Below are 23,584 nucleotides of genomic sequence, written 5' to 3' on the forward strand. Positions count from 1 at the left end.
TCACAAGACTCAACGATGTCATGGGCCTCAGCTGATGACAGCTGAAACTGTTTCTGCAAAGTATGTGCATTCTGATGGAAGAATCCATGAGATGCCTTGGCCTGGCTGAGCGTATCAGGCTGAGGTGCAACCCACGCAGGGTTAGCCAACTTGTCAGCCCTTGCGTTACCCTCTGCAATAAACCCCGGTAAATTGGTGTGACTCCGCACATGCAGAATGTAATATGGATGTACCCGGGCCTGAATGGGACTCCACAGGGCCTTCAGTAAATGAAACAAGGCAGGATTACTGACCTCCTTCAAGACTGAATGACCCAACCGTTGGGCTATACCGGCCACGTAGGCGGAATCCGTGACCAAATTGAAATGTTCCTGGGAAAACTTCTGAAACGCTATGACGGCAGCCTGTAATTCCACCAATTGGGCTGACCCAGTCTCACGGCTCTCCAAGACTTGCCACTCAGATCCTTCCTTCCAGGTAGCAATGGCCTTTCCAGTCCTCCCCGAACCATCAGTAAAGACAGTGGGGTCTTGCACAGGCTCCTGACTATGCTTGGGCTGCAAAGAAAGTTTTGTGAAGTTTGCCACTTGCAGTAACTTATGACTAGGCAGATGGTAAGTGATCTGCCCAGAAAAATTCTCCAGAGCACTTTGCATGGAAATACTGTTTGCAAAGCTCCAATCAAAGCCCTCCTGTGGTACCGGGAGCACAATCTTTGCGGGATCTGCACCCATCAATTGTAAACACCGTTGTCGGCATTTAACTATCAAACGAGCTATCAGCTCAAACATTGCCGTTGCTGTCTTCTGTGGCTGATGGGGCAGGAAAATCCATTCTAGGACATGCAAGGGATCAGACCACTCATCATTCCACTGGCCAATGATACCCGCAGGATGCAAATCTGGAGTAACAATGAACACAGTGACATCAATGGAAGGGTCAATGCGATGAACCTGACGAGCGGAAACCGCTCACTGAACCTCCTCCAGCACCTGCTGCGCCTCTGGGGTCAGTGTCCGAGGTGACTTTAAATCAGAGTCCCCCTTCAATAGACCAAACAAGGGGGATAATTGTGCCGTGGTCAGTCCCAAGTAGGGACACAACCAAGTAACGACACCCACCAATTTCTGAACGTCATTCAGTGTCTTCACCGAATGCACAAATTGCACCTCCTGGTGTTGGACTGTCCGTTCCAAAATTTTCATCCCTAAGTACTTCCAAGGAGGTTGTTGCTGAACCTTTTCTGGAGCCACTTGCAGCCCATAAGAATGCAAAGCAGTGAGCAGCTGAGGCCGTATCCTCAGCAGCTCATCCTGGGTGGGCACAGCCACCAAGATGTCATCCATATAATGATAAATATGAGCATCAGGAAACTGCTCGCGAACTCCAGACAGGGCTCGAGCCACATACCATTGGCAAAGGGCCGGTGAATTTCTCATGCCTTGCGGCAAAACCCTCCATTGATATCTCTGTGCAGGCTCATCATTATTGATAGCCGGCACTGAGAAAGCAAATTTCGGTCTGTCATCGGGATGCAAAGGAATTGTAAAGAAACAATCCTTCAGATCCACAATGAAAACGGGCCAATCAGCAGGAAGCATGGTGGGTGATGGCATTCCAACCTGCAATGCCCCCATGCTTTCCATCACAGCATTAACTTTCCGGAGGTCTTGCAATAGCCTCCATTTCCCAGACTTCTTCTTGATGCAGAAAACAGGAGTGTTCCAGGGACTGGTCGAAGGCTCCAGATGACCCTGGTCCAACTGTTCCTGCACCAATTCACGGAGGGCGACTAACTTACCTTGAGAGAGGGGCCACTGATTTTCCCAAATGGGTTTGTCCACCAACCAACGTATGGGAGGCATAGGACAATCTGCACACTCCAACACAGTCGCCCCCATCAAAAATCCATCCCCATACGCACCCCCCATGCAGCCAGAACGTCTGTCCCCCAGAGTGTTAACCGGGAGTCTTTTGTGACATATGGCCAAACCATGGCCGTGTCCCCCTCGGGGTTCGTGACAAACACAGGCCTTCGGCTCACATAGCATTGCGCGGCTCCTGTCAATCCCACAACTGATGTCTGCACCGGGTCCAAGGGCCATCCCGAGGGCCAGTCAGCAGACCTGATGATCGTAACATCTGTGCCAGTGTCAAGTGCCACGAAGACTGACTTCTGATGGTGTCTCACCAGGGTTGGACAGGATGCAGAGCCGCTCAGGACGATCCTTGGCCGCCAGAACTGCAGTCCAGTGAACTTGAGGTGGCCCCGTGGATCCGAAGCCGCCAGTTCCCCACTGCCGACCTTCTGCTCTGCGAACACAAGTGTCGTTCCGATTGGGAACAGTGATAAAGAATGACACGGACTCTCAAGGGAGTCACAACATGAGAATTCTCTGGTTTATTACTTCAGGCCTGTTTTATAGACTGGTACGTGGAAGGTACAGAAAAGAAACTCGTATTGGTTAGCAAAGTGCTACATCACCATCATTGGTCAGGGGAGCTCATCACCCCCCTGACTCCCTCCTGCAAGAGAAAACAAGGAGTGCAAAACAACACCTGCAAGGCTGTTTTGTGTCCCTGAGGATTGTTTTAATTCCTTCTCATATTTTTCCCAGGCTACTTTCTCAGGCAAACCTGAGGAGCTATGCGGCCTGTAATTTGTACAGGCACTGTGGTTCAGATTTAGCATCCATAATTCACCCTTTTTGTTAGAAAAAATAAAAAGGCAGTGTTTGTCACTGCTGGTCCTGCTGGGCCCTTGCAGGAGAGAGAACAAACACAGCACAAGAGGTTTCTTTGCTAGAACTTTGAATGGATGCTGATCTAGAATTAATCTAGAATTTTGGCTTACGTTTTGGTATTTAAGAATGGTTTTCTTTGCAGGGATTCGACGGTTGACTCCAATATCTCTAATTCAGTAAACTAATACACACTCTCACACAACAAATAAAACATTGTTAATCTGTTCAAACTGACAGTTTAACCTGTCGACAGGTAAGAATATTTAGTCTCTGCTTGTAGAAGGACCATCTGAGTGATGATCGGCATCTTGGTCATCATCTGATGGTCGCCTGTTGACTGCTTTCCACTTTTGATGTCGCAGATCAGGGTGAACACACCTTGCAGGTATCCACCATACTCCAGTGTCCGTGGAGACGCATGCATACCCACGACCCCAAGCGATGAGCTCGCACGGGCCTTGCCACTTGTTGGTGGTTAGGTCGCTCACCCAAACTTTCACTCGAGGCAGGTGCACCTCGCCTGAAGACTGCAATGAAAGAAAATGATTCAAGATGACAGGGTTATCTGAATTCTTTTGCACTGTGAGGTGATTGATTGTGTACAAGGCTTTCTCCAGTCGGCTGTGTGGAGTTTCTCCAACCATCCCCGTTTTTTGTTTTTCTAGAACACGTTTTAGGGTACCATGAGCGCGTTCGACAATAGCCTGCCCAGTGGGAGAATGTGGGATACCAAATATGTGTGAAACCCCTGTAACTGTAAAAATCGTCGTGTCTTCTGTGAGGTGTAAGCAGGACCATTGTCAGTTTTCACAGAAGAAGGTATGCCCAAGACTGCAAATGCGATTTTCCAATGGGCAATAACATCACGACCCTTTTCCCCGGTGTGAGCAGATGCCCACATAGCAGATGAAAAGGTGTCTACAGACACATGCACATACTTAAGTCTGCCAAATTCAGCAATGTGAGTGACATCTGTCTGCCAAAGCTGCAGGGCTTTCAACCCTCTGGGGTTCACCCCTGCTGGCAGAGGTGCTGCGAGTCCATGACAGTCAGCACAAGAACTGACAATGTCACGCGCTTCGGTCGGTGTTAAGTGAAACTGTTTTTGCAAAGTATGTGCGCTTTGGTGGAAAAAATCATGCGATGCTTTGGCTTGTGCAATTTTGTCAGGCTGAGGCGCTACCCAAGCAGGGTTAGCTAACCTATCAGCCCTGGCATTACCTTCTGCTATGAAACCTGGTAGATTGGTATGATTCTGAATATGCAGAATGTAATATGGGTGAACTCGAGCTTGGATTACACACCACAAAGACTTCAGCAGCTGAAATAGATGCTCATTATCAACTTCTTTCAGGAGCACACAATCTAAACGCTTAGCGAGATCTGCTACATAAGCAGAATCAGTAACTAAATTCAGCGGTACCTGAGAAAACCGCTGGAATGCCATGGTAGCGGCCCTTAGTTTGACTAGTTGGGCTGAGCCTGTCTCATGGCCTTCCAGCACTTGCCACTCAGACTCATCCTTCCATGTAACAATGGCTTTCCCCGTTTTTCCCGAACTGTCAGTGAAGACGGTGGGTCCTTGCACTGGCACCCGACTACTTTTTTGCCGAAAGGACAATTCAGCTGACCCTGCTAATTGCAGCAATTTGTGGCTGGGCAGATGATAGGCAATCTGCCCTGAAAAGTTTTCCAGCGCACTCTGTAAAGAGGCACTGTTGGTCAGACTCCATTCAAATTCCTCCCGCCGGATCAGGAGGATAATTTTCTCAGGGTCAGCTGCCATTAACTGCAAACACCGCTGACGGCATTTAATTATCAATTGAGCAACCAATTCAAATAATGTGGGAGCCGTCTTTTTTGGTTGATGGGCCAAAAAGATCCATTCCAAAATGTGCAACTGATCAGCCCTTTGTTCACTCCATTGGCCAATGATACCTGTAGGATGAGACTCTGGACAAGTAATAAAAACAGCGATATCAATGGACGGATCCACCCGGTAAACCTGCCGAGCAGAAACAGCCTGTTGAACATCCTCCAGCGCTTGCTGCGCGTCAGGAGTCAGCTCCCGAGGGGAATTCAGATCAGGGTCCCCCTTTAAAAGATTGAACAATGGGGACAATTGTGCTGTGGTTAGTCCCAAGTAAGGACGCAACCATGTGATGATACCCATCAATTTTTGGGCATCATTCAGAGTTTTGATAGAATTCACGAATTGCACCTCTTGATGGCAAATGGTTCGATCTAAGATTTTGACTCCTAGATATTTCCAAGGAGGATGCTGCTGAACCTTTTCCGGAGCTACTTGCAGGCCATAAGAACGCAGAGCTCCGAACAGCTGAGGCTGTATCCTCAGCAGTTCATCCTGGGTGGATGCTGCCACCAGGATGTCATCCATGTAATGATAACAATAAGCGTCAGGGAACTGCTCACGGACTCCAGATAAGGCCTGAGCTACATACCACTGACAAATAGTCGGGCTGTTCTTGCAGCCCTGTGGCAAAACTTTCCATTGATACCTCTGCACGGGTTCAGCGTTGTTGATCGTAGGTACTGTGAAAGCAAACTTACATTTGTCCTCAGAATGCAATGGAATAGTAAAAAAGCAATCTTTTAAATCAAGGATCAGGATTTTCCACCCCATGGGAAGCATGGTAGGTGATGGCATGCCAGGCTGCAGTGCCCCCATGCTTTCCATGACTGCATTGATCTTGCGGAGATCCTGCAACAATCTCCACTTCCCAGATTTTTTCCTGATCACAAAAACGGGACTGTTCCAGGGACTAGTGGAAGGCTCAATGTGTCCCTGCTGTAACTGTTCTTGGACCAATTCACAAAGGGCAACCAGTTTCTCTTTAGCCAGGGGCCACTGGTTTTCCCAGATGGGTTTAGTCACCAGCCACCGTAAGGGCAGCGTGGAAGGTTGTGTGCCCTTCGCCACAGTGGCCCCTATCAAAAATGTGTCCCAATCCGCACCCCCCATGCTGCCAAGACATCGCCCCCCCAGAGGTTCAATGGAGCTGCAGTGACATAAGGCCAGACCGTAGCTGTTTGCCCTTCTGGGTTTTTGATCAGCACGGGCTGCTGGCTCACAAATGACTTCGTGGTACCTCCCAATCCCTCAATGGCCAAACGCATAGGAGTCAGGGGCCAGGACGGAGGCCACGCAGAGAAGGAGACGATCGTCACATCCGCCCCGGTGTCGATGAGACCTCGAAGCTGAATTTGCGGCGGGCTGGCAGTTGGCAGACTCAGGGTGCACGTCATTTGAGGACGCTGAATAGATATACAGGCAGACCAAAGGACTTGGGGCAGTCCGGTAGATCCAAAGCCACCATCCCCGCGAGTCCGATCAGCAGTCCTAGGAACACAGGACTTAAAAGGCACAAGTTGAGCAATGCGAGTTTTTTCAGGGATGGTAACAGGGGGGAAAGGAGTAGAAACCAAGGCACAAATTTGTCCCATAAAATCAGCATCAATGACTCCTAGGTGTACAAAAATCCCCTGCAGGGTTGCACTAGATCTTCCCACAAGCAGTGCACTCAAACCTTGACCCAGAGGACCAAAAGCAGCCAGGGGAACCTTATGCACATAAGTAGAATCTAATGTCACTGTTGTTGCGGTGTATACATCCACTCCTGCTGCCCCCTGGGTGCTGCCTTTAAGCTGGCCGAGTAGGCCTGTGGGGGGGCTGTGCCCTGGGAACTCACTTGTGTCAGAGCGCAGGTCCCCCGTGTGCTCTTGTACACGTTTCCCGAATCCCCCAAAAACTGACCATTGACATGATATCTAGATCTACATTGATCAGCAAAATGACCTGGTCTGTGACATCTAGCACACAAGAACTTTCCTTTTCCTTTGTTATTCTGCTGCACCTGCCGAGCCTTGCCTTGAGCATCCTTTTGCTTCTTGGAACCACCCTGGCATCCTGGTTGCTTTGATGCTAGAGCGGCTGCCAGAGCAGACATTTTGTGCCCCACAGAGCCCACTTTGGCACAGGCTCGGACCATCTTTGGTATCGAAGGGTCTCCTGGAAGAGCCTCTATGATCTTCCTACAATCTTCATTAGCATTGTCTCTTGCTAGTTGTTTACACAAAAGCTGTCTCAGGTTATCATCTTCAACCTGTTTCTCCAAGGCTGCTGCAATTTTTTCAACAAATGGCAAGAAGGGTTCCTTTAAACCCTGAGTGATTGTCACATATCGTGCCCTGGGAGCAGCCGTTTCCATAGTCTTTAGCAATGCTCCAATACCAATTCTTTACCCCTGCTCAAGGACTCTAGGGTCCCAACGGGCCTGGATATCAGGATTAGAAAACTCACCAATACCCAACATGGCCTCTACTCTGATCCCATGTCTGGGATCATGTGCAGGCAGACGTGTATTCCCGTCTGCAGTCTTCTGAGCCATCTGTCTCCAATTATCTTCAAAAACTTTAAATTGCACAGGCTGGAACAAAACTTGAGCCAGGTGTCTAATATCATATGGAGCAAGCAGATCAGTGTCTATCACCCTAACGATTTGCATAACCTCGGGAGATCCGAGCCCGTACTGTGTAACTTTACTCTGTGTATCTTGTACCACCTTCCATGCTATCACATCGTGCCTGTCGGGCTGTCCCGTATTTGGGGCAGCCTTAAACACAGGGAAGGCTTGGGCCGCCCCTTGGGGCGCCCCTCCAACTTCTCATTCCTGCTGGACCCAGCCATCAGAAGCCGAAGTGACTTCCGGCCCTTCCTCCGTCACCCCCGCCCCAGCAACTATGGTGTTAAAAATCCCAGTCCCGGGTGTCCCCAGCCTCTCGAGCAGCTCCCAATCCCCCATTTCCAAAGCTCGCTGTCTCACCACATCCCAAAAATGTGCCCGACGCTGCAGACACGCAGCTACTGAACGGGGTGGGGACGGCCCGAGATGGTCACAGGGCAGGCTGTCAGCTGGGTCATCCCGAGCACCAGAAGAGGCGGGCAGGCCGGTTGCCTCAGGCGATGTAGATTGCCGCTCAGAAACTACAGCAGTTACGGTGGCAGAGCAGCTGCGGCGAGTCCGGGGGAGGGGCAGCGCTGGCCCCGTGGAAGGCAGCGGCGGGGCGGAAGCACCCCCCTGCCGCTGCTGCGGCCGAGCAGCCACAGCGAGTCCGGGGGAGGGGCGGTGCCGGCCCCGGCATGGGCCCCATGGAAGGCAGCGGGGGGCGGAAGCACCCCCCGCCGCCGCTGGTGGCGGTGCTCGCTGCATTGGTCTTGCGGGGGGAGATTTCTGGCGCGCAGCCTGCCTCCGCCCACGGCCCAAGTCCTCCGGGGACCCGGGACGCTCTGAGGAAGCGCTACACCACTCATCTACGGTGTCATCCCCCAGTCTCTCATCTCGTACAAAAGAGGCACTCCTGGCATCTAAGTCTTCCATCCCGGCCTCACTGTCCTCAGACTGGCTCCATTCCAGCGCCTTAAAAAGCGCTCCCCAGGTGGCTGCCAGGCCACACACGCTGGTATCGCCCTCAGTCAATTCCGACCATAAATGGTCCCCTATCGACAGCCAAATCTCGAGATCAAAGGCATTGTCCATAGTCACAACAAAACCTTGCTCTTTCACCCACTGAAATAAAGCGCGCATGGCATCTTCAGAAACACTGAGTCCCATGCGGGGCAGGGCTTCCTGCCATGCAAGGTAGGCAAGCTGTTCATCAGCTGAAGTACAGTTCCCCATTATGAGGACTTTATCTTGGCGGCTCCGCGAATGCAATTATGCACACGCTATCGGCTCAGACCTGGGATTTTGAGCTCCGCTTCGCCAAGACAGCCGTTCCAAGCCTGCTCACCAGCAGGCTCCACTATCCCATTGGTTTCCAGAACCAGATTCCTCTAGGAAAGCCCGGGAGAATTCCACTTACCCCTCTAGGGGGAAGGGCTGGCTTTTTTTCCCCCTCGCTGCTTACCCTCAGGGGATTAGCAGAAGTCACGTCGGTTACCAGACCTCGGAGGGTCGGCTGCACCACACGTCGGCGGTCACCCGATGTCGTTCCGATTGGGAATGGCGATAAAGAATGACACAGACTCTCAAGGGAGTCACGACACGAGAATTCTCTGGTTTATTACTTCAGGCCTGTTTTATAGACTGGTACGTGGAAGGTACAGAAAGGAAACTCTTATTGGTTAGCAAAGTGCTACATCACCATCATTGGTCAGGGGAGCTCATCACCCCCCTGACTCCCTCCTGCAAGAGAAAACAAGGAGTGCAAAACAACACCTGCAAGGCTGTTTTGTGTCCCTGAGGATTGTTTTAATTCCTTCTCATATTTTTCCCAGGCTGCTTTCTCAGGCAAGCCTGAGGAGCTATGCGGCCTGTAATTTGTACAGGCACTGTGGTTCAGATTTAGCATCCATACACAAGACTTAAAGGGCACAAGTTGAGCAAGTCTGGTTCCCGCAGGGATAGTAACAGGAGGGGTGAGTGTGGAAACCTTGGCGTAAATCCGCCCTGTGAAGTCTGAATCAATGATTCCCAGGTGCACAATGATGCCCTGAGCAGTGGCACTAGATCTCGTCACAAGAAGAGCACTCATGCCTCCACCCACTGGGCCCGAGGCATCCAAAGGAACCCTGTACATCCTACAAGAGTCCAAGAGAACCGTGTCTGCTGTGCAGACATCAAGGCCTGCAGAGCCAGAGGTGCTGGCTACAAGCTGGCTGAGCAGACCTCCATTGGCTCCAGAGTGTGAAGAGAGACTTGTGTCTGAGTGCGTCTCCCCGTCGTGCTCGGCTTCTCGTTTCCCGAGGCCAACAAAGACTTACCATTGACATGGACCGTCGCCCTGCACACATCCGCCCCATGATTGGCCCTACCACACCAGGCGCAGTAATACAGAGGAGCCGAGGCTCCCTGCGCCTTCTTTTTCTGCTTCTTGCTGGCCTGAGCAGTCCCTCGTTGCTGCTGCCCATTAGGTGGCTTCACCCAAGGTGGCCGCTGCACAGCAGCCACAGTAGGGGTCTCTCCAGCATCGACACCGGCCTCTACACAGGCTCGCGCCATCGGCGGCAGCGAAGGATCACCAGGGATCACGCTAATGACCCTCCGACATGCGGCATTACAGTTAGTCTCCGCGAGAGTCTTAAGCATCACCTGCCTTGCCATACTATCCTGCACCTGCTGCTCTACAGAAGCAGTCAGCCGATTCGCAAAATGCAGAAAAGACTCGCCATCTTGCTGGACAACGGTTGCAAAAGGCTCTGTGGGGGCGGCCAGTTCTATGACCATGCCGGTCTCCTTACACTGCTCAAGTACAAGAGGGTCAAGGTTAACCTGCCTATTAACATCAGCAAAGACATCCTTACCCAGCAGAACATCTGAGCCGACCACCCGCCTGGGATCTCTCTGACCCAAGGCAGCATTCTGCAGTACCACTTGACAAGCTATCTCAGCCCTTACCCCCTCAAAAATGCCATACTCCACTGTCTGAAAAACAACACGGGCTATATTCCGAATGTCATAGGGTACCAGGACACCCCCCACAATGCCTCGAAGAGCCTTCATAACCTCATTCGATCCAAGGCCATGCTTCTCAGCCGTCTTGCGGAGATCTGTCAAAGCATTCCAGGATAACGGCTGATGAGTCCTCTGAGCCCCATCCTGAAGCACAGGAAATGCATGGTACCCCCCCGGAGGAGTGGCCTCACTTGCTGCTCCCTGTCTCGGAGAGTGCCCCGAGACAGGATCAGGCACCGCGCTGGAAGACCGCACCACAGCATCCGGCGCCACAGCCGCCGTAACACCAGTGGAGTCCGAGGAGGCATCCTTGCCGTCTAGGGAGCCGTCATCAACCTCATCAACCTTAGCCCTCACAGCGCTCCAAAAGGCTTTTGGACGCCTCGGCCGCACGGTCATCTGGCAGGAAGGCAAGGTCCACCAGGAAGCTGAAGAAGCCTTAGCAGCCCGGGATCCTTTCGCCTTGGGGGCCACTGGCTTCATCCCCGCGGCATCACCACCCGAACCAATGGTAAACAGCGTGGGACCTCGGTCCGCCTGGGCCGCTGGAGGCGACGGGGCGGGGGCTGCCCCCAGCCGCAGGCTCAGGCGATGCCCGAGAACGCGAGGCGGGGCGAGGTGAAGCTGGCGCAGTGCGGCCCGCCTCCCGGGAGGCGGGGGAACGCGGCGCCGGCCGGGGCGTAGCCCGTGGAGATGCGGCACCGTCCCGTTCCACCCCCAGGGGCTGTCCCGGGCTCGCAGGGGGAGAAACCCGCACCCTGGAGCTGGCAACCGGCCCAGCGTCTGCACAACGTGCCGCACCCAGCTTCACGTCGCACAAATCCGGCGCAGGAGGGACAACGCTGGGCAGCGCCCCCAGCAACATCCCGTCGGGAGCGGAAAAGCCAGGAGCCGGTACCGGCCAGCCCCCTCTCGGAGCGGCATGCGCATGCGCGGCCACAGATCCTGGGTGTGCCCCATCCCCCACAGCGGGATACAACACAGCCCAGCCACAGTGGGGGTAGGGAACCGTCCCTGACATCGCCCCCAGGGGCGGCGCTGCCCCCTGCTCAGGCAGCCCCCCATTGGCCTGTGCCGGGAAAGCACACCAAGGAGGCAACCCCACCCCAGCCCAACACCGCCGGGGTGCCGGACGCGGCGGAGTTACATCCCCCCATTCCGTGGTGCCTCCAAGAGCCTGCTGGCCGGAATCCAACGCTGCCCCAGACCTCCGCCGCCGGGGCGCTGGGCGAGACAGGGCCTCATCCACCCGCTCTGCATCACCGGGGGAGAGGGAGAGCTCCGCCTTGCTCCCACAGCTGGAATCAGAGTCACTGCTCTCATCCAGATCAGAGAGACCGGCCACCGAACCCGCAGAAGAGGGCAAGTGACTATGCAAAACACGGGTGCACCGCCGCCAAGCCCTTAACAGCTGGACCAGCCGGGGCTCATAATCGAGCAGCAGAGCCTCGAGCAGGGAATCGCCTAAAGCATCCCAAGCCGACTTCGAAAACAGGGCCTCAACCACAGGGAAAAAACCCTCATCCCTGCCATACTCACACAATCACTGAAACTCAGCATTTGAAACGTCAATCCGTCTCTGATCCAACACCGCATACCATATCTCCATAACCAGGCCCTCTGTAGGAGAGAGCCCAAAAAGAGCCATAGCCACAGGCTAGACAGTACCCTGTAACCGTCACGTGCAACACACTTTGGGGTTCACCAGATGTTACCGCTGATGATGAACAGATCACACGGACACAGGTCGAGGTGTGGTGAGAGAAAGTTTATTTTTCCTCCCAGGATTTATAGGCTCCTGACCACGGCCAGGGATTGGATGGTTAGGATACACTTTCTCACTGCACTGGCCATGAGAAATGCTCATCACAAGATGTGTAACAGAAAGAATGTACACATATCTATGTTTACAGTTACTGTCCTGGGAAAGTCCTTAGAAAATTATGTTAGCAAGCTCAGAAGCTGAGTTTTCAGGGCGACACATATAAACCACCAAAACACTAATATTCAGTCCCCTAAAATACACAAATGGCCAAGATTCACCAAAAACACCCATCCATGCGTTTACCCTCTCTGGTCTCTCCACTGTGGGGTCCTGGAAGCCCCCCCTGTCTGGATTGTTGTGGGTCAAGTTCGTATTGCTGTTCCCCCTCTCTGTCTGCTGGGGCTCCTGGCAAGCCAGGAGGTTCCCTTTCTCTGGCCTCACCACTCTGGCATCCCAGGAGTCCTGGGTGGTCAGCACTGTTTGGGCTCCCTGTTTCAGGCTCCTGGGGTATCCCTGGGCCCCCTTGTCCATGCTCCCAACATCTGCAGGCTTCGGGAGCACCCCCATCTCTGGCACTGCCCGTTTCTGCTGCCCCCATTACCACTTTCCTTGCCAGCCCTGCTGCTCCCGGGCGATCCCCACATGGCTCTGGGCTGACAATGCAGCCCCTGAGGCGGGCAGAGCAAGCCCCAGCACTGGGGGGAGCCTGCATGCTCCGCTCCCTCGGCAGCCGCGCCCAGCCCCGGGCACAGAGCTCCAGCAGCCCCCATTGCCGCCCCCTCCCCAGAGACCCCCGGGAACCCCCGCAGCCGGGGCTGCCTCAGAGCCAGGTGGCCCCCGAGCCCGGCTACGTAGCCAGGGGGGCATGGCAAGCCCGGGGCCTCTGTACCAGCACTTGTCCCGCTCTCCCTCAGCCTCTGCCCGGCCCAGCCCGGCCCGGTCCCCTGAGCCCCGCCAGGCCCCGCATGGCCACGGCTGGCCCGGGCTGATCCCCTTGGAGCCCTCTGCGAACACGGCGCCGGCCCGGCCACACGGACCTGCCTGTGCTGGGGGCCCATGGGCTGCCCAGCGCTGCCCGGGCCTTAGCCCCGAGCACAGAGCTCTGCCCGCGGGGCTCCCGGCCCGAGGCGGCGGCTCCGGGCCCGGGCGGCCGCTTCCAGCTCCCACAGCCCGCCCGGGGCCGCCCCGCCCGGGCCGGGCCTGCGCCAGCGCTCCCCGCACCCGCGGGGGCTGCAAACCGCTGGGCACAGCTCACAAAAAAACATTCCCCCAGCCCCACAAAAACACCAAAATCACAACCGGCCACCAGCCCCCACAAAAAAAAATTCCAAACCTCAAACCCACAAACCGACCGCTTCCAGCCCGTCCTCGTGCGCCTTCCCAGGGATCCCAAGCCCGCGGGAATGCCCCCGGAGTGGGACAGAAAGCTGCTCTGGCCGAGGCACTTTGACCACCCGGAGCACTCCTCTGGGGGCCCTACAACACCCGCCAGTAGAACCTCGCTGTGCAAAGGAACTATTTTGGTGCTCCCTGGGGAAGCCAGAACTGAAACTTTGTTCCTTTTGCCTCGGGCCGGAGACCCCCGGGCTGTTTTCTGCACACACTTCCAGCCCCCAGCGCTTGCTGCAGGCGCTCCCTGCAAATGTCACACTGCCAGGGCCCTTTCCTTGCTGTCACCCGCTGTGGCTGGCCATGAGCAGAGCTCCTGCACTTGCATTTCCAGCTGCTGTGCAACCACAGCTGAGGTATCTGCAGCTGCCTGAATGCAAAACCTGGCAAAGGAGCCTCTCTCGAGGGGGAAATCTCCCCTTCCTGAGCCAGCCCGTGGCAATGCTGCCATTCTCTGCTGCTGCTGCTGGGGCACTCGGGGCTCTGGCTGAGCAGGAAAGGTGACCCTGAGCCAGGAGCTTTCCTTGGCTGCAGCAAAGCCTCGGTGCACGAAGACCTTCCCAGTGCTGTGCTTGTTTGTTTTTTATAAATTAACTCCCCCGTCAGCTCTGGTCAGAGCTCTGTAACTGTGTGTGACACTTGTCTGTGGCACTGTGGGGATGGCCAAGGGGACCTTCCCCGAGCTGTCTGCAGAGGAATCCACAGCAGCCCAGGCCGGGGGTGCTCAGTGGCCACTCAGTTCCGCTGACTGGACGCGGCTCTGGCCGCTTCCCTTGGAGCATCTCCAGGGAGGGAACGCGGGGGCTGCCCTGGCTGTGGTGTCACTGCCAGGGGAACGCTGGGGCTGCTGGCCCAGCTGTGGTGTCACTGCCAGGGGAACACTGGGGCTGCCCCGCTCCTGCCCCACCCCATCAGCTCTGCCAGCGCCTCAAGGGGACACAAAGGTTGAGCCAAAGGGTGAGAGGTGCACAAGGGGCTGAGCTGGGATCTGGGACCCATCGGGATCATGGAGTCCAGCCCCCGGCCCTGCACAGACACCCCAACAATCGCAGCCTGTGCATCCCTGGCAGCGCTGTCCAAAGGCTCCTGGAGCTGCGGCAGCCTCGGGGCCGTGCCCATTCCCTGGGGAGCCTGGGCAGTGCCCCAGCCCCCTGTGGGGGAAGAAGCTTTTGCTGATCCCCAGCCCTGCCCTGGCCCAGCTCCAGCCATTCCCTCGGCTCCTGTCCCTGCTCACCTGGGCAGAGATCAGAGCTTGCCCAGAGAAGCTGTGGCTGCCCCTGGATCCCTGGAAGTGTCCAAGGCCAGGTTGGATGGTACTTGGAGCAAACTGGGATAATGGAAGGTGTCCCTGCCCATGGCAGGGGGTGGAACGAGATGAACTTTAAGGTCCCTTCCACACCAAGGCATTCTGTGATTCTGTGATTTTGGGAGAGATGCTGAAGCTCTGGCTCAGCTTTATCTCACCAAATGTCTGACCCAGCAGCAGCCATGGGTGGGATCATCTCCTCCTCCTTCTCGCTGTGGCTGTAACTCACCCAAGGGCAGTGTCATAAATGAAATTGAAATTTGGACGACTAGGTCTACTAAGTTAACAGCAGTTTAATAACAAGAAAAAAAAATATATAATTTAGTGAATGCAATAATACAGTTTAGTGGATTGAAGAGCAATTTGATATAGAAGGAATGCAATTTAGTAAAAGAGTACAATTTAGTGAATATATTCATATATATATATATGTATGAATATATATATTAATATAGCTTATATAATCGATAATTATTATTAAAGCATAAGCAAGATTGATTTGGGTATGGAGAGGGCTTCTCACCCCACCTCATGTACAAAACTAAGCAATTCAAACAAAACTTATATACTGTATGCTTCTACATATTCATTCATGTTTCCAGTAAGTCTCCTCCAATTTCTAATTCTTTAATTTTACATCACTATTCTTCATGGAGCATGCTTCACTTGTTGCTAAGGTGTTACCGCTGAAGATGAATAGATCACGCAGACACAAGTCGAGGTGTGGTGAAAGAAAGAGGAGTTTATTTTTCCTCCCAGGATTTATAGGCTTCTTACCATCGCCAGGGCTTGGATGGTCAGGATAACACTTTCTCACTGCACTTGCCATGAGAAATGCTCATCACAAGACGTGTAACAGAAAGAATGTACACATATCTATGTTTACAGTTACTGTCCTGGGAAAGTCCTTAGAAAACTATGTTAGCAAGCTCAGAAGCTGAGTTTTCAGGGCGACACTAAGGGGTCTTCAGTCTTCTTTCGGTGGTATTTTGGATGAAGGCTTACACTCATCCTCCTTGTCCTCTGGATAACCTTACAGGCTGTGCATGTGTCTTAAGCATAGTGTTACATAAGTGAGCATTGTGGTCCACTAATTAGTCTTATATTTTATAATTTTCAGGCCCTATGCCTAAAGTTGTTCCAACTTTATCCATCTCAAGGTTGATTTTGTCTTAGGACATTACTTGTCTCAAAACTACATCTTGTACCTTAATTTTAACATGTAACATCTGTAGAGGGGCTACATCTGCCTTGTAACACCAATTCCCTTGATTGCTCCTAATAATAACTTTCCAAATAGTTACACTTTAGTTAACACAAATCATTTCCATTTCTTACAGGAGGGTGTGAAAACAGGAGCATTGTTTGGTGTGGTCTCCTCTCTGCCTTTCACACCTTTCAGTGCTTTGACCCAGCCAAGAGCTTTCTCCAAGAGTGCAATGAAGCAGCTGTTCCTGCTCCCAGGTCTGGCTTTTTCTAGTCTCTGACCCTGACTGGTTTTATCCCTCTTGCTGTGCCCTCTGTTCCCCCAGGAACCTGCCCCAGACCGAGGGATCAGATCCAGGCACTGCTGCTGCTCCCTCGGGACCAGCCCCACTTTGGTTGTTGCTGGCAGTGCCAGCAGAAGCCGTGGCTGGAGCAGCGGGTGCTGACAGTGCCCCAAGGCCTGGGGCTGGAGGGGTCCCTGGGCTGGGGCTGGGAGGGAGCTGCCCCTTGTTCTCCCTCTGCCTCCCGCAGAGCTGGGCCGGGCACAAGTGGGGCAGCAGAGCCAACAGGGAGCCTGCGAGTCTCTTCCAGCCGTGCCTGCTCAGAGTTTGGCCTTGGAGCTTCAGGTGGGCAAAGGCAGCTGCTCTGCTCCCTCTGCGTGTGCCCGTGTTCAGCAGTGCTGCTCCATCAGTCTGTGCCCAGCAACAGGGAAAAGCCTCAGCCCTGCAGGGCCAGGAGCTGCCGGGCTCTGCCTGAGCAGCTCAGCCAGTGGGAAGGGAGCTGCTCCACACAGGAACCAGGAGCAAAGGACACTTCCTTTTCTAGGACGTTCTCTGTAAAAAAAACAACAAAAAACAACAAAAACAAACAAAAAAATACAAAAAAAATATGAAATATAAAAATTACCCCCGAATGTGTAGTGAAAAATCTTCTATAACTCTGGAGTAAGAAAGAGGTAACTGATCTTTTGAAAAAGAGAACTCAGCTTTGATTTTAGTTACTTAGTTTGTACACGTGCTAGTGGAAAGGATCCATTAGCTGCCTTCCTTTATAGATTTGATGGATGTTTTCCAATATCAAGATATTTTACACTGCAGTTAAAGGAATAGGAAATTGAAATACATGTTCTTCATGACTGTGTCTTGAGTGTAAAAATTTTTCAGTTTGAAACTTGGACCTAAAGTGTTGCAAATGGAAGTGATAAATCCCAATGGACTGAGTGAATGCAACTTTTCCTATGGGATGTGCAACACTCCAAGGACTTCCTCAGTGGGGCTGTGGGTGCTTGGAGCTTTGTCCTGTGCCACTCTGGGATGTCATGAAATGGGACTTCACCTGCCACCAGCCCAGGTCACACTCTGCCACCCCAGCTCCTTGGACCTTATGTCCCCAAAGATGACACAAGGTATTTTTGCTGCTCCACCTTTGCACAGAGCCACAGAGAGCTGGAATTATCCCATTTCTCATGTCTCCATTGTGCCATATTCCTAAAGAACCAGCAGCCCATCCCGACGAATATGGTGAGTTATGTGGATGGTTGTCAGCTCCCTTTCCTGCCTAGAAATCCTGGAACTGCCTCTAAATGCTGTTCCTTTCAGCTCTTGGACACCTACTCACACAGAGCTGGGAAAAAAAATCCCCTGGCCATGGCTTACAAGGTGAGTTATGCCAAACTTAGAGCTCTGTGGGAAATCTCTATCCATCCCTATCCCTTTAATATATCTATAAGTGGGGGCGTGCATGGATGTGTTTTGTATGGAAAGGAAGGAGTGTGCAAACAACGTGACTGACACATTCACTGTGTTCATTCCATACTCATGGGTACAAAAATATTATGGAAACCTTTGCGAAGACAGACCTGTCCATGGATACAGAGACATCCAAGAGCCCCTGTGTTGGGGGTTAGGTGTCCTTTTTTTGTTCTGGCTTGCCTGTGGAATTTTTACCCATTAGTTGCGGGGACAACCTAACTGTGGGTGCTCGACAAAGGACAAAGAGTGGCCGGGCCCAGGGGTGGTGAAGGGGACAGGAAAGGAGGGTGGGGGACAGTTTTTGGCTGGCTTTCTTTGGCTTCAGGGAAAGACATTCGTTTTCTGGGTCGCGGAGCTTCTACGGGAGAGAGAAGGGAATTTTGCCATCACCCAGACGAAGCTGCTGCTTCTTCTCCTTCTTCCCTCTTCGTTGGTTGGCCTCACATCCCCTGTCCTGCCGGGACGTGTGGCAGTGCCAGGCACCGCCGCGGAGCTGCTGATACACCTCAGCCACCGGCCCAGGATCTCAGCTCATCCCTGCTGTTCCAGCCGACTGTTCCCCGGAGCCCTGCAGGAGCACCAGACTGACTGCCCGAGGGGTTTGTGAAAACAAAGCCTCTCCTCCATCCTGTCTCAGCCGAGAAAGCTGTCCCGGGGTCCCTGGTTCTGTGTTCTTGTTATTGCTGTAGTTATTGTTTGTTTGTTTGCCTGGTTATACTAGTAAAGAACTGTTATTCCTATCTCCAGATCTCTGCCTGAAAGCCCCTTGATTTCAAAATTATAATAATTCAGAGGGAGGGGAGTCTACATTCTTTCATCCCAAGGGAAGCTCCTGCTCTCCCTAGCAGACACCTGTCTTCTAGAACCAAGACACCCTGGCACAGACAGACCCTTCTGTCCATGGATACAGAGATATCCAAGAGTCCCTGGCACAGACAGATCCTTCTGTCCATAGATACAGAGACATCCAAGAGCCCCTGGCACAGACAGACATTGCTGCTCTTCAGCCAGTGACAGGACGTGTCCCTAAGACTGGGGCTTAGTCTTCCTCATGGTGAGCGGCATCAAGGAAGGCTGCAGTGTGATGGAGACTGTGATGGGCTGGGAACTCACTGGGGGAAAAAAAGGGAGCAGTTGTGTATGGATGCTAAATCTAAACCACAGTGCCTGTACAAATTACAGGCCGCCTGGCTCCTCGGGCTGACGGAGAAAATAGCCTGGGAAAAATAAGAGAAGGAATTAAAACAATTCTCAGGGACACTAAACAGCCTTGCAGGTGTTGTTTTGCAGTTTTGTTTTCTCTTGCAGGAGAAGGCCAGGGGGGTGATGGGCCCCCCTGACCAATGATGGTGATGTAGCACTTTGTTAACCAGTAGGAGTTTCTTTTCTGTACCTTCCACGTACCAGTCTATAAAAAGCAGGCCTGAGGTAATAAACCAGAGAATTCTCATGTTGTGACCCCCCTTGAGGGTCCGTGTCGTTCTTTATCGCCGTTCCCAATCGGAACGACATCTGGTGACCGCCGACGTGTGGTGCAGCCGACCCTCCGAGGTCTGGTAACCGACGTGACTTCTGCTAATCCCCTGAGGGTAAGCAGCAAGCGGGAAAAAGCCAGCCCTTCCCCCTAGAGGGGTAAGTGGAATTCTCCCGGGCTTTCCTAGAGGAATCTGGTTCTGGAAACCAACGGGATAGTGGAGCCCTGCCGGTGAGCGGGCTTGGAACGGCCTATCTTGGTGAAGCAGAGCTCAAAATCCCGGGTCTGAGCCGATAGCGTGTGCATAATTGCATTCGCGGAGCCGCCAAGATAAAGTCCTCATAATGGGGAACTGTACTTCAGCTGATGAACAGCTTGCCTACCTTGCATGGCAGGAAGCCCTGCCCCGCATGGGACTCAGTGTTTCTGAAGATGCCATGCGCGCTTTATTTCAGTGGGTGAAAGAGCAAGGTTTTGTTATAACTATGGACAATGCCTTTGATCTCAAGACTTGGTTGTCGATAGGGGACTATTTATGGTCGGAATTGACTAACGGAGATACCAGCGTGTGTGGCCTGGCAGCCACCTGGGGAGCGCTTTTTAAGGCGCTGGAATGGAGCCAGTCTGAGAACATTGAGGCCGGGATGGAAGACTTAGATACCAGGAGTGCCTCTTTTGTGCGAGATGAGAGACTGGGGGATGACACCGTAGATGAGTGGCTTAGCGCTTCCTCGGAGCGACCCGGGTCCCCAGAGGACTTGGGCCGCGGGCGGAGGCAGGCTGCGCGCCAGAAATTCCCCCCGCAGGACCGATGCAGCAAGCACCGCCACCAGCGGCGGCGGGGGGTGCTTCCGCCCCGCCGCTGCCTTCCACGGGGCTGGCGCTGCCCCTCCCCCGCACTCGCCGCGGCTGCTCTGCCACCGTACCTGCTGTAGCTTCTGAGCGGCAATCTACATCGCCTGAGGTGACCGGCCCGCCCGTCTCTTCTGGTGCTCGGGACGACCCAGCTGACAGCCTGCCCTGTGGTCATCTCATGCCGTCCCCACCCCATCCAGTAGCCGCGTGTCCGCAGCGTCGGGCACAATTTTGGGATGTGGTGAGACAGTGAGCTCTGGAAATGGGGGATTGGGAGCTGCTCGAGAGGCTGGGGACACCCGGGACTGGGATTTTTAACACCGTAGTTGCTGGGGCGGGGGAGACGGAGGAAGGGCCAGAAGTCACTTCGGCTCCTGATGGCTGGGTCCAGCAGGAATGGGAAGTTGGAGGGGCGCCCCAAGGGGCGGCCCAAGCCTTCCCTGTGTTTAAGGCTGCCCCAAATACGGGACAGCCCGACAGGCACGATGTGATAGCGTGGAAGGTGGTACAGGATATACAGAGTAAAGTTGCACAGTACGGGCTCGGATCTCCCGAGGTTATGCAAATCATTAGAGTGATAGACACTGATCTGCTTGCTCCATATGATATTAGACACCTGGCTCAAGTTTTGTTCCAGCCTGTGCAATTTAAAGTTTTTGAGGATAACTGGAGACAGATGGCTCAGAAGGCTGCAGATGGGAATACACGTCTGCCTGCGCATGATCCCAGACATGGGATCAGAGTAGAGGCCATGTTGGGTATTGGTGAGTTTTCTAATCCTGATATCCAGGCCCGTTGGGACCCTAGAGTCTTTGAGCAGGGGCAAAGAATTGGTATTGGAGCACTGCTAAAGACTATGGAAACGGCTGCTCCCAGGGCACGATATGTGACAATCACTCAGGGTTTAAAGGAACCCTTCTTGCCATTTGTTGAAAAAATTGCAGCAGCCTTGGAGAAACAGGTTGAAGATGATAACCTGAGACAGCTTTTGTGTAAACAACTAGCAAGAGACAATGCTAATGAAGATTGTAGGAAGATCATAGAGGCTCTTCCAGGAGACCCTTCGATACCAAAGATGGTCCGAGCCTGTACCAAAGTGGGCTCTGTGGGGCACAAAATGTCTGCTCTGGCAGCCGCTCTAGCATCAAAACAACCAGGATGCCAGGGTGGTTCCAAGAAGCAAAAGGATGCTCAAGGCAAGGCTCGGCAGGTGCAGCAGAATAACAAAGGAAAAGGAAAGTTCTTGTGTGCTAGATGTCACAGACCAGGTCATTTTGCTGATCAATGTAGATCTAGATATCATGTCAATGGTCAGCTTTTGGGGGATTCGGGAAACGTGTACAAGAGCACACGGGGGACCTGCGCTCTGACACAAGTGAGTTCCCAGGGCACAGCCCCCACACAGGCTTACTCAGCCAGCTTAGAGGCAGCACCCAGGGGGCAGCTGGAGTGGATGTATACACCGCAACAACAGTGACATTAGATTCTACTTATGTGCATAAGGTTCCCCTGGCTGCTTTTGGTCCTCTGGGTCAAGGTTTGAGTGCACTGCTTGTGGGAAGATCTAGTGCAACACTGCAGGGGATTTTTGTACACCCAGGGGTCATTGATGCTGACTTTATGGGACAAATTTGTGCCTTGGTTTCTACTCCTTCCCCCCCTGTTACCATCCCTGAAAAAACTCGCATTGCTCAACTTGTGCCTTTTAAGTCCTGTGTTCCTAGGACTGCTGATCGGACTCGCGGGGATGGTGGCTTTGGATCTACCGGACTGCCCCAAGTCCTTTGGTCTGCCTGTATATCTATTCAGCGTCCTCAAATGACGTGCACCCTGAGTCTGCCAACTGCCAGCCCGCCGCAAATTCAGCTTCGAGGTCTCATCGACACCGGGGCGGATGTGACGATCGTCTCCTTCTCTGCGTGGCCTCCGTCCTGGCCCCTGACTCCTATGCGTTTGGCCATTGAGGGATTGGGAGGTACCACGCAGTCATTTGTGAGCCAGCAGCCCGTGCTGATCAAAAACCCAGAAGGGCAAACAGCTACGGTCTGGCCTTATGTCACTGCAGCTCCATTGAACCTCTGGGGGGGCGATGTCTTGGCAGCATGGGGGGTGCGGATTGGGACACATTTTTGATAGGGGCCACTGTGGCGAAGGGCACACAACCTTCCACGCTGCCCTTACGGTGGCTGGTGACTAAACCCATCTGGGAAAACCAGTGGCCCCTGGCTAAAGAGAAATTGGTTGCCCTTCGTGAATTGGTCCAAGAACAGTTATAGCAGGGACACATTGAGCCTTCCACTAGTCCCTGGAACAGTCCCGTTTTTATGATTAGGAAGAAATCTGGGAAGTGGAGATTGTTGCAGGATCTCCGCAAGATCAATGCAGTCATGGAAAGCATGGGGGCACTGCAGCCTGGCATGCCATCACCTACCATGCTTCCCATGGGGTGGAAAATCCTGATCCTTGATTTAAAAGATTGCTTTTTTACTATTCCATTGCATTCTGAGGACAAATGCAAGTTTGCTTTCACAGTACCTACGATCAACAACGCTGAACCCGTGCAGAGGTATCAATGGAAAGTTTTGCCACAGGGCTGCAAGAACAGCCCGACTATTTGTCAGTGGTATGTAGCTCAGGCCTTATCTGGAGTCCATGAGCAGTTCCCTGACGCTTATTGTTATCATTACATGGATGACATCCTGGTGGCAGCATCCACCCAGGATGAACTGCTGAGGATACAGCCTCAGCTGTTCGGAGCTCTGCGTTCTTATGGCCTGCAAGTAGCTCCGGAAAAGGTTCAGCAGCATCCTCCTTGGAAATATCTAGGAGTCAAAATCTTAGATCGAACCATTTGCCATCAAGAGGTGCAATTCGTGAATTCTATCAAAACTCTGAATGATGCCCAAAAATTGATGGGTATCATCACATGGTTGCGTCCTTACTTGGGACTAACCACAGCACAATTGTCCCCATTGTTCAATCTTTTAAAGCGGGACCCTGATCTGAATTCCCCTCGGGAGCTGACTCCTGACGCGCAGCAAGCGCTGGAGGATGTTCAACAGGCTGTTTCTGCTCGGCAGGTTTACCGGGTGGATCCGTCCATTGATATCGCTGTTTTTATTACTTGTCCAGAGTCTCATCCCACAGGTATCATTGGCCAATGGAGTGAACAATGGGCCGATCCGTTGCACATTTTGGAATGGATCTTTTTGGCCCATCAACCAAAAAAGACGGCTCCCACATTATTTGAATTGGTTGCTCAATTGATAATTAAATGCCGTCAGCGGTGTTTGCAGTTAATGGCAGCTGACCCTGAGAAAATTATCCTCCTGATCCGGCGGGAGGAATTTGAATGGAGTCTGACCAACAGTGCCTCTTTACAGAGTGCGCTGGAAAACTTTTCAGGGCAGATTGCCTATCATCTGCCCAGCCACAAATTGCTGCAATTAGCAGGGTCAGCTGAATTGTCCTTTCGGCAAAAAAGTAGTCGGGTGCCAGTGCAAGGACCCACCGTCTTCACTGACAGTTCGGGAAAAACGGGGAAAGCCATTGTTACATGGAAGGATGAGTCTGAGTGGCAAGTGCTGGAAGGCCATGAGACAGGCTCAGCCCAACTAGT

At 53.0% G+C, this 23,584-nt stretch overlaps 1 long non-coding RNA gene and 1 pseudogene across 2 annotated transcripts; one reads left to right on the plus strand and one right to left on the minus strand.

Moving 5' to 3' along the window:
• Positions 1-2,402: 2,402 nt before the first annotated feature.
• Positions 2,403-7,290, minus strand: LOC147646984 (endogenous retrovirus group K member 8 Gag polyprotein-like; annotated as a pseudogene). The gene has a single exon (XR_015281666.1). The product of XR_015281666.1 is annotated as an endogenous retrovirus group K member 8 Gag polyprotein-like (transcript).
• A 6,958-nt stretch (positions 7,291-14,248) lies between these two features.
• Positions 14,249-17,940, plus strand: LOC111945175 (uncharacterized). The gene is made up of 4 exons (XR_002871554.2): positions 14,249-14,330; positions 16,020-16,143; positions 17,319-17,405; positions 17,484-17,940. It is a non-coding gene; the product is annotated as an uncharacterized LOC111945175 (long non-coding RNA).
• Positions 17,941-23,584: the final 5,644 nt, after the last annotated feature.

The sequence above is a fragment of the Cyanistes caeruleus genome, unplaced genomic scaffold (genome assembly GCF_971803275.1).
Source record: "Cyanistes caeruleus unplaced genomic scaffold, bCyaCae1.hap1.1 HAP1_SCAFFOLD_69, whole genome shotgun sequence".
Classification (NCBI taxonomy): Eukaryota; Metazoa; Chordata; class Aves; order Passeriformes; family Paridae; genus Cyanistes; species Cyanistes caeruleus.